Genomic DNA, 8285 nt, shown 5'->3' on the forward strand with positions numbered 1-8285 from the left:
TGTAATCGATACAGTTGTTGTAACACCTTTCAAGTTTAATAATATTTTTATTTAACTTGAATTTTGTTTCACATTTTTTATTCTACATTTAATTCGATTATTCGGTACTGTTTGTATTCAACCCCCCTTCTACAAACACATTGGGACTTAACACATACCTTAAAAAATTTTAATTTTCATGCAAGCATTCTCATGAATAGCTTCAGCTTCAATTCTTTTCAACTTCATTGATCCTTTCTTGATCATATCAGCATTTAGCTGAAGCATAGGGCTTTCCTGTATGCAGCATTCCTTTGATGGAGTTTTATTGAAGAATCTTCACTATGTCCTACTCTGCATTTTTATGATTAGTTGCAGACTGGCTTTTCTTAAGGATGAGAATTCCCATCCTTTTTATTATGTCATCTCCCTTGTTAGACTATTGTTCTCATCTCCAAGGTCTAAACATGGGCCAACTTCTTTCTCTCCTTTTGTGATAGTAAGGTTGTATCACTTCCTCACTTTCTTCTGCCCTGGAAATGTTGTAGCATTCAAGTTATTTTTGGTACCCAAACTCTGTTAGGTCCCAGATGCTTAAAAACAGTTCTTACCTTCTCAACCTTTGACACAGGGTCTGACGCCCTCCAAATCCGGGTCATAGATTTGGGGTTCACAACCCACACACACACACACAATATAAACCCGCATATGAAATAATATATATGCAATAACCCTACACTATACATCCACAGATCGCAACAGGTTAAAGTATAAAACAAGCCACAAACTTAACTTATATTACATCGTACTAAATCCTAACTAGTTAAATTACAACTTAAATTAAAACATTCTTATAAACTTGCAAAAATCATAACTATAACATAAAACTCCTGCTAGCTCGCTTCATCACTCAACCCAGAATCCCAACTCGAACACTGGTCTGGGGATCCTCGCTACCAACAATTTCCTTCTTAACTGGAAAAGAACATAAAAAGGATGGCAAGAGTGAGCTAACTAGCTCAACAAGTCATATAAACAAAAACTGAGGATAAGCAATGATCAAATGAAATGATTCAGAGGAATCAAGTTTCTTGTTAAGAAATTATTAGAATTGGATATTCACTTTTAATTTTAAAAACCAAGATTAGACTGTTAATCAGTCACGCACTAACCCTGAACAAGACACACAGATCTGCTCTATATACTAGATCCAAGGCACACATTGGCCTAACATGACCACGAATCCGGCCTGACCACGAATCTGGTCCACATTTTGAAAACCATCCAATTCTTTAAAAATTCAATATAATAAACAAAATAATTTAATAAAATAAGATAATAATCAACATTGATAAGACATTTATCTCAAAGCATAAGACATTTATATCAAGGTATGTATGAATAATGGCTTCAATTCTGTAGAAGAATCAAGTAATAGATGAACAATGGTTTAATGGTTATACAAAGTTTAGTTCTCTGATGTTACAAGGTATTGTAGAATGTATGAGTTATTGTATGTTCAAATAATTCTATTTCAGTGTTTGGTGTATGGTGTGGATGTATTTATGGAGTAGTGTCGTATTTATATGGTTTAGTATATAGGACTTCAACAATCAATGGTTCACAATGAATAAGGTTTACAGTTCAAGTATCAAATGATCTGGTCAGGGTTCAGGGCTTAAGCAATTTAACTAACTCAGGCTACCATATGATATATCTCCGGTATATTCAAAGTACTTGCAATATAACATAAGAAAATTCCAAGATACTTGTAACACAAGAAAAGTCCAAGATACTTGCTATATATCAGAAGAAAGATCGGGATTACTTGCCTTATCTCAACGACTTTCACTTTGCTTGCACTCATCTAACAGTTCTACTCACTGGCCCGCTTTCCTTTACCTCGCTTCCTCTGCTAAACATCACAATTATCTATCTGTTATGGATCAAAAACTAAGGTATAATAATTGTTGTATTTATTACTAAGGAACGTGAGCTTCGAGGCTCGATTTGACTACTCTTGTGTTTCGTGACTCGATCTGCCTTAAAAAGATGCCTACGTACCTTGCTGATTGCCAAGGATCAAGTCAAAAAATGTAGTTCTGATTTGTAGGGTGAGACCCCTTATATAGATGTTGGGAGTCCTGTTAGGGCGAAAACACGCGCTAATATTCACGCAAGTATACGTGTTCGCAAGTAATATAAGATATAAATCAGATTCGTTCCCACATAGACTGGTTTAGGTTAAGTTCAATTTATGCACCTATGCAACAATGTATGGTTATCGCTCAATGCTAAGACAAATAACAAATTGGGTTTTTATTAAACTAAGAGATTATACTAAATAACATTAACTAAGAAAATTGAGGTTGAATTACTATATATGACAAACATGGGATTCTAACTTCATTAAATACGTCATTTAATAGCCTTATTATTCTTAACCTTAGCATGTAATGGTGATGACACTAATCAAATAACACGAAACTAGTAAATGCCAACTTTCGTTGTACGAATACCTTACTACCAAGCATCCACAAAAGAGATAGAAGTTGAATAGACACCAATTATGCTTAGTCCCTATATGTCTATAATAATTGAAAATATAACGGTTTAATGCGCAAGTTATCTATCATGATTACATAAGGAAAGTAAGATGGTTAAAATTACCTACGAATCATGCATAACAAATACATGACCCTATGCTAGCATGATAAGTTCTAAACCTCTATATTCACTGTCGCTTCAATAGAGATTAACACGCTATCTTATATGTTAGCTACGCACATAAGACGAATAAGCACAACCAATACTAGGATGTCAATCAATCACCACACACCAAGATATCGAAACAAATTAATTATTGAAATCCATAAGTAAATCCGCTAGAATCCCATAATAACGATTAACCCATAATTGAACTCATCGTCACCATGGGTTCATATGAAAGCATGGTATAAACAAGGTCTTAATAAACTGAATAATAATGAAAGTACGAATAAACGAGATCTAGGTTCAACAAAAACGAAAACGAGCATCCAAAGTTACAACTAATTCAAAGAATCACAAGTTGAAAATAAGATCTTCTCATTTAGAGTTGTTTTGTGCTTTTAGGTCTTCTCCTTGGTATCCCAATCTTCCTGGATGATGAAAACCCTTTTTTTAAGTATATATAAGCCCATATTGGATCTAGACCCTTAAAATCGTCAAATTCCACTCAAAAAAGGCTTTTTCAGCGAAGTCAGCCGCGGATCAGCACGCAGCCGCGCGGCACCAGCAGGCGGGCGCCTCCTAGCAGGCGGGCGCCTCCTAGCAGGCGGGCGCCTCCTAGCAGGCGGGCGCCTCCTAGCAGGCGGGCGCCTCCTAGCAGGCGGGCGCCTCCTAGCAGGCGGGCGCCTGACACCAATAGGCGGGCGCCTGCAGCCTTTCTGGAAAATTCTGATGAATCTTATTTTGCCCATAACTTGAGTTCTACTCGTCAGAATTAGGCGATTCAACTGCCCACGCGAAGCTAACGAAATTCTCTACAATTTGAAAATGGCCTTGGCTTCCAAATCTGATCACTTTTCATCATATTTCCTTTAAAAGTTCCTTTCTTCATTTAACTGATACCTGAAATGCAATAAGACAAAAACACATCAAAATACCAACAACTTGAGTCCAAAACACCAATTTAAGCTTGTAATAAGGCGTTCCAAGTGGATATAAAATCCACTTATCACACCCCCAAACTTGAATCGATGCTTGTCCTCAAGCATAAACAGACTCAAAACTACAAAACAAACCTAATGCATGAATGCAACTACGTGAATGCAACTTAATGATAATGCAATCGATCCCCTCAGAATAACCATAACCAAATGAATAAGCCAATGCCTCTAAGAATACAATGACTTAAAACAGAGTTCGAATAAATCCCATAAACCAACTCACAAACCAGAAACGTGCGTGTTTGGAATGCTTAACAGATATCTCTCGATACTAGATCAATAACCATAACTTATCTATCATCGAAACAATCAAAAGTTTATAAACAGAATAGAAAATAAACACATTATGACTCACAACACCTCCTTTCTACTAGACTTATACAAGGATTCACACTATTATTGAACACATACCTAAGATACTTATTTGACCGTGCAATGAATGAGGTGCCAAAAGACTTCTGCAATAATACCTATGTAGCGAGCATTAGGTTAGCGGATCCCAGACTATAAAACCTTAGGTCACTAGGCACAAAGTCCCCTAGAACTTAATAACTCGAGTATTAAGGAGCTCACTCTTGATCAATTATGCATAAACACATACTTTTTTTTCCTTTTTTTCTCTTTTTTTTCTATTTTTTTTCAATAATTTCTAAATGAGTGTGTTTCGCTCCATCTCATTCAACCCTAGACTACTCATAAAAATATGAGTCGGTTACTAGCCATTTGACGCCTAGCCTTACAACAACTAGCAATGAAATCCAAGTTTTTCTCCAGATAAAAAAAAATCAGTGTTTTTACGTCATTACGAGAATATCACAAATTCTAAATATAACCAAGTGATTAAATATCAACAACAAACAAGTATGATAATGATCTAGATCAAAAGCAACCCTATAAGACTTTGTGAAAATATTTATTTCTGGCATGCAAATCAATTCATTAGGACTTAAACATCCCTTTATTCGTCATCACCACACTCAAATCAACATCAACTTATCAAATATCATAGTTCATCTTAAGGGATCATGCTAAATATGCATGTAAATGCAACTATATGAAATCACATAAAAACAAACAAATATGTCCTAAATGAAAAATCATGCAAAAATATGAATGAACTACAACTAAAATGCAATATGAAACTATATGAATCTATATGGACACACACACTACTAATCCTTACATTATCACCCCCAAACTTAAAATTTCCAATGTCCTTATTGAAGGTAATCATAAGGATTTCAGGCACACCTAATTAGCGGGAGAATCACCCTCGTCGGGTGGAGGATCAGGTGGTCAATCAACCTCGCCGCCAATGTCTCGAACAACAGTACCGAAAGCGTATGTCAAATCTTCAGTAAAATATCGGTTGATAACATGCATGGCCTCCATGCGTCTAGTCAATCTTCTATACTGTGCATCACCAACACGAGTCCTATTAACTACCTGTTTCATATGAGAAGAACCCTCTGTAGGCACGGGAATATCCATCCAGCCACTCTCTACATCATCAAAAATATATCCCAACCCCTTATCATGGGGTGCACCTATGAATGAATAACTCAAGTGATCTGGCATTCGGTTGAGCTCAAGTGTGGGAGCTTCTTGAATAAATGGTTCAAAATTCTCCTGAGAAATTTTCAGCTCTGCTATCCCAAGAGAATCGAATGGCATATCTAACTTCCTCATCCACAGAGGTGCATTCAAATCCTGCAATTGCTTTGCTCCTTCTTTATCTTCAATAACTGATTCCCCTATTAAGGATCTCTCTAAAGTATATGACTTTGGCAATTGCTCAGGCTCTGAATTTACTACAGAGTCGACTCACTCTACTTTAAAGCACTCCTCTTTAGCTGTGGGTAACTCTATTTCCTTGAACACATTAAAAGTGACCTTTTGATCCAAACCATTCATCGAAAGCTCTCCTTTTTACACATCGATCATAGTTCGGCCTGTAGCCAATAATGGTCTTCCCAAGATAATAAGAATCTTCTTATCTTCCTCGAAATCAAGAATTACAAAGTCAGCAGAGAAGATGAGTTTATCTAGCTTGACCAAGACATCTTCCACTATACCTCGTGGATAAGCGATGGAACGATCAGCTAGTTGCAATGACATGCATGTTGGTTTCGGATCAGGTAGACCAAGCTTCTTGAAGATAGATAAGGGCATCAGATTGATGCTAGCTCCTAAATTACATAAATATTTGTCGAATGACAAGTTTTCGATAGTGCAAGGAATAGTGAAGCTTCCAGGATCTTTAAGCTTAGGAGGTAACTTCTGTTGCAGCACAGCACTGCATTCCTCTGTGATAGCAACGGTCTCTAAGTCATCGAGCTTCACTTTCTGAGAGAGAATACCTTTCATAAACCTCGCATAGCTAGGTATCTGTTCAAGATCTTCAGCGAAAGGTATGTTGATATGAAGTTTCTTGAACACCTCCAAAAACTTCTCAAACTGCTTATCCAGCTTTTTCTTATGTAGCCTCTTAGGAAAAGGAGGTGGAGGATAAATTTGTTTCTCCCCTGTATTACCCTCAGGAGAAGTGTGTTCCACAGTAATCTTCTTTGGTTCCACATCTGCTTCCTTTGCACTTCTTCTTCAGCCACAACTGCATTTTCTGAAATTTGAGATTTTTTAGGCTCTTCGTCTTGCTGAATTTGGGGCTTGCGACCTTTCCAGACCTTAAGGTGATGGCGTTCACCTGTTCTTCAACTTCCTTCTTGCCTGGATTTGTTTCTGTATCACTAGGAAGCATTCCTGGTGGTCGATTCAATAAGGCGTTAACAATTTGCCCTATTTGGTTCTCCAGAGTCTTGATAAAAACAGCCTGGCTGTGGCATATAAGAGTCTGGTTTTTGCACATAAGCCGCAACTCCTCCAATTCAAATTTTTCATTCGAAGATAGACATGCACCAAGAGTTTGTTGTTGAAGTTGGAGTTGTTGTCTTGGTGCAAATTATTGCTGAAAACCAGGAGGGTTGGATTGTTTTGCTCCAAACTGTTGGAATGGTTGTTGCATCGCATTCTGATTGTTGCTTCAGCTGAAGTTAGGATGATTCCAGTTGTCAAGATGATAAGTGTCTGAAACTGGTTGCTGTGATCTCTGAAAGTTGCTCACAAACTGTGCTGATTCACTAGATATAGCGCATTGCTCCGTCGCATGTGAACCTGCACATAGCTCACAAACACTGGTCATCTGATTAACACCATAGTTAGCCACAGAATCGATCTTCATAGACAACGCCTTTAGTTGAGCAGTGATAGCCGTAGCTGTATCCACTTCAAGAACTCCTGCTACCTAGCCCTGTGGACATCTCTGGCTTGGATACTGATATTCATTAGCAGCCATCAGTTCAATTAGATCATAAGTTTCCTCATAGCTCTTTGCCCATAATGCTCCGCCTGCTGCTGCATCAAGCATGGGTCTAGACTGTGCTCCCAACCCAATGTAAAAACAATTGATGATCATCCAATCAAGCATTCCGTGATGAGGACACTTCCTAAGCATCTCCTTGTAGCGCTCCCAAGCTTTACATAGCGATTCTCCCGTTTGCTGCATAAATTGAGCAATAGCATTCCTGAGTGCAGCTGTCTTCGCCATAGGGAAGAATTTAGTAAGAAACTTCTAAGCAAGGTCTTCCCAAGTAGTAATCGAACTAGCTGGTAGAGAGTGTAACCAACTCTTAGCCTTGTCCCTCAGAGAGAATGGGAACAGTCTCAGCTTCGCAGCATCTTCAGAAATACCGTTGAACTTGAAGGTGTCGCAAATCTCAATGAAATCCCTAATGTGCATATTGGGATCTTCCGTTGAAGAACCCCCAAACTGGATTGAATTCTGCACCCATTGAATTATGTTAGGCTTGATCTCAAAGGTATTAGCTGTGATAGTTGTTCTGACAATGCTAGATTGAATGTCATTGGTCTTGGGTTGAGAAAAATCCATCAAGACTTTCGTTCGTGCTGCTGGATCTCCCATTATACTGAGTACCTGAAACACAAACAAATAAACCGTGAGAGTAAAAGAGTCCAAGTCAGTGAAATTTAACGACCACTGATGACAAGCACATAAACTAAAAATTAACACCGAGTCCCCGGCAGCGGTACTAAAAACTTGTTAGGGAAAAAACACGCGTTAATATTCACGCAAGTATATGCGTTCGCAAGTAGTATAAGATATAAAATCAGATTCGTTCCCACAGAGACTGGTTTAGGTTAAGTTCAATTTATGCACCTATACAATAATGTATGGTTATCGCTCAATGCTAAGACAAATAACAAATTTGGTTTTTATTAAACTAAGAGATTATACTAAATAACATTAAGTAAGAGAATTGAGGTTGAATTATTATATATGACAAACATGGGATTCTAACTTCATTAAATACTTCATTCAATAGCCTTATTGTTCTTAACCTTAGCATGTAATGGTGATGACACTAATCAGATAACACGAAACTAGTAAACGCCAACTTTCGTTGTACGAATACCCTACTACCAAGCATCCACAAAAGAGACAGAAGTTGAATAGACACCAATTATGCTTAGTCCTTATATGTCTATAAGAATTGAAAATATAACGGTTTAATGCACAAG

The 8285-nt window shown here is 37.6% G+C and overlaps 1 non-coding gene across 1 annotated transcript; it reads left to right on the forward strand.

Moving 5' to 3' along the window:
* The first annotated feature begins 7171 nt into the window (after positions 1 to 7171).
* LOC141710053 (small nucleolar RNA R71) lies at positions 7172 to 7278 on the forward strand. Its single transcript, XR_012570594.1, has one exon. It is a non-coding gene; the product is annotated as a small nucleolar RNA R71 (small nucleolar RNA).
* Positions 7279 to 8285: the final 1007 nt, after the last annotated feature.

This window comes from Apium graveolens, chromosome 2 (assembly GCF_009905375.1).
Source record: "Apium graveolens cultivar Ventura chromosome 2, ASM990537v1, whole genome shotgun sequence".
In the NCBI taxonomy this organism is placed as follows: domain Eukaryota; kingdom Viridiplantae; phylum Streptophyta; class Magnoliopsida; order Apiales; family Apiaceae; genus Apium; species Apium graveolens.